This window comes from Amphimedon queenslandica, unplaced genomic scaffold (genome assembly GCF_000090795.2).
Source record: "Amphimedon queenslandica unplaced genomic scaffold, v1.1 AMPQUscaffold_12810, whole genome shotgun sequence".
In the NCBI taxonomy this organism is placed as follows: Eukaryota; Metazoa; Porifera; class Demospongiae; order Haplosclerida; family Niphatidae; genus Amphimedon; species Amphimedon queenslandica.
Genome location: NW_003546954.1, coordinates 15,541 through 17,984, shown reverse-complemented (window position 1 = coordinate 17,984; position 2,444 = coordinate 15,541). Strand labels below are relative to the sequence as shown.

The 2,444-nt window shown below is 37.2% G+C and overlaps 1 long non-coding RNA gene across 1 annotated transcript in view; it reads right to left on the bottom strand.

Annotated features, from left to right (window-relative positions):
• Positions 1–1,669, bottom strand: part of LOC109586686 (uncharacterized) — a 6,822-nt gene extending 5,153 nt beyond the window's left edge. The window contains exons 1-3 of the long non-coding RNA XR_002187178.1: positions 1,590–1,669; positions 1,430–1,541; positions 879–1,012 (exon numbers count right to left, since the gene is read on the bottom strand). This is a non-coding gene — a long non-coding RNA (uncharacterized LOC109586686). The remainder of the gene's footprint in view (positions 1–878; positions 1,013–1,429; positions 1,542–1,589) is intronic.
• Positions 1,670–2,444: the final 775 nt, after the last annotated feature.

Here is a 2,444-nt window from a genome sequence, read left to right as displayed (position 1 = left end):
GCCCCCCATTAAGAGCAACACGAGGTAGAAGACTCCGCGAGCAGATAGTTCAGTTACTGCAGTCTCTTTTCAGTCTTTTGGTTCTCTTTAGGCTGTTCTTCACTTGGCCTTGGGCTGGTGCCTTTGATGCACCCCACGCACTATGACCATAAACTAGTAAAAGCACGGTTCCCCTGTGCTGTACTGGAAATACACCACACCTCTCGTGCTATATTTCCCGCACAGCATGGGGAACCGTGCTTTAACTAATACGTAAAACTGTAATTTATATGTACATGTACATGCAAAATAATAATGTCAATGAATTATAATGTCATGCATCAAACATGCAGGTCTACAAAAGTAACAGAGTGTAATGTACATATGTACATAACACAAAAACAATCATAATTATTACTGAACCTCTCACCCTCAGTCACCATGCACTCCACTCTTGACAGTTTTCCCTTTAGTCCACAATCCACTGACTCTCAACAGCATACCAGCAAACAATAGCTTCCTTGATATGCACACTCCTTTATCAATCTGTGAGTCAATAAGAGTTAAGAGAATACATGTACAGTATATACCAGTGAATTGGTAAACCTCGACATGTACATGTATATTATAGTCATTATACATGTACATACAATTTAGCCAATAAATATTACACTTGCACACTGTACATGTAGCAACATTTACATGTAAATGCAATAAACATAAATGTACATGTACTCCATGCTGATACTATACATGTACATGTATACTGTACACTGTTTGTTATCAACCGTAGAATATTAAAACTTATTGATTCATTTAGGTTTCGGTATACCAATTTTAAGTTTTAAGTATCACACATGCTTGTACATGCACTGCTAGAGTTCATACTCATAACTCACTTTAAATATGAATTCAACCAAATCAAGTGTCACTGACTTCATCTTTATCCACTCTCCCGATACACACTTCCCTCAATCCACTGAGATTGAAGGCATGAGCTACAGTACCTCTCCACTGATACTAAGAGGACCACCTAAAAATAAAAGGACACTTAATTTGGCACAATTTTTGAGCAACTTTAAAAATTCTTAAAAAACCAAACTTGATCAGAATAAGCTCAAACTTTCTACGCAATATAAAAACATGTATATGCATTAGGAAAAATTATAAAAATAGAGAATTCCCTCTTTGTGATTTTTTGGCTAAATACCCTGTACTAAAGTACTGGGACAAGAGCCTGAGGATGCATGAGGACTACGCCAATATCCTGTGGAAAACCGTCATAAATTGGCAGATTAAATTAAGCAATATTCAGGCACAATGTCTAAACATTGTTTAAATGTAATTCAGGCTCAGCATGCACACGTTACAAAATGAACAAATCAAAAACAAACAAAACTATAACTTGACACACTTCAAAAAATCTTTAAAAAAGGAAAACTAATCTCACCTATAGCCTGTACATCTGCAGGAATCTTACTCACTTCCAGTAAAAGATTTCCATTACAACATGATGAATACAATTAGCCTCTTCAGTAATTTCTATACCATTAGGACTTCTTCTACAATGTATAAACTTGTCACAACATATTATAAACTATGACACGTACCACAAAAATTTCTAGGATGAGTTTTAGCTTTAAAACTTTAGATTCTGAGTAGTATTTGCTGGACAGAAAATTCGCCATTTTTTCTGCACTTTACACCACGCCTTCATAACACCATAAAATTAACTCTTTGTTTACTCAATTTAACTTTAGCTTTTTGGGGAGTACGAGAGTAGGTTTTTTCCTACTCTTTTCTGCTCCTTTCTTCCTCCTGTCGTAAGGAATAGTAGCTCCAAGAGTGATACGTTTTATCCAGCCAGACATGGAAGCTTTAGCCAGGCTCAACCAAACCTCTGCAATCCTTTCGTGGAGGACTCCTACCTCAGACACTACGGCACTACCAGGCTCTCCTGTAAACTACCAAACGAGGTAACTCTAATTTTATTTCATGATTTTACCTTGCCAAGGAATATATACATGAATGTGTAAGGAGGATATACCATTGTTGAAGGGTTGCCTGCAAGGGGACCCAATAGAAGGTCTTGTTGCCATTGGGTATGATAGACTAAAGCACTCATAATGGAGGTTGATAATGGCATACTAAATAGCTAGTAATCTATTGCAAGTTCAGGTTGTGAAAGCTATTGGCCAAATAAAGCCAGCCATTTTGGACCATTATGTGTATGGCGGTATGCTCAAATTAAAACCCACCAATCACTAAAAACTTAGCACCCCTCTACAATTACCAGCCATACGGTATTATGATTGAAGTACTGAGGCACTGTTATTAATGTTAATTTGTAGGTGACTCCACCAGTTGAGGCAGTTATTCTTGTTCTCTCCTTCATCTGGTCTCTACTCTTGTCCTCTTCCTATGACTGATGGAGGAGCTAGACTAATTGAAGTGAGCAGACATTA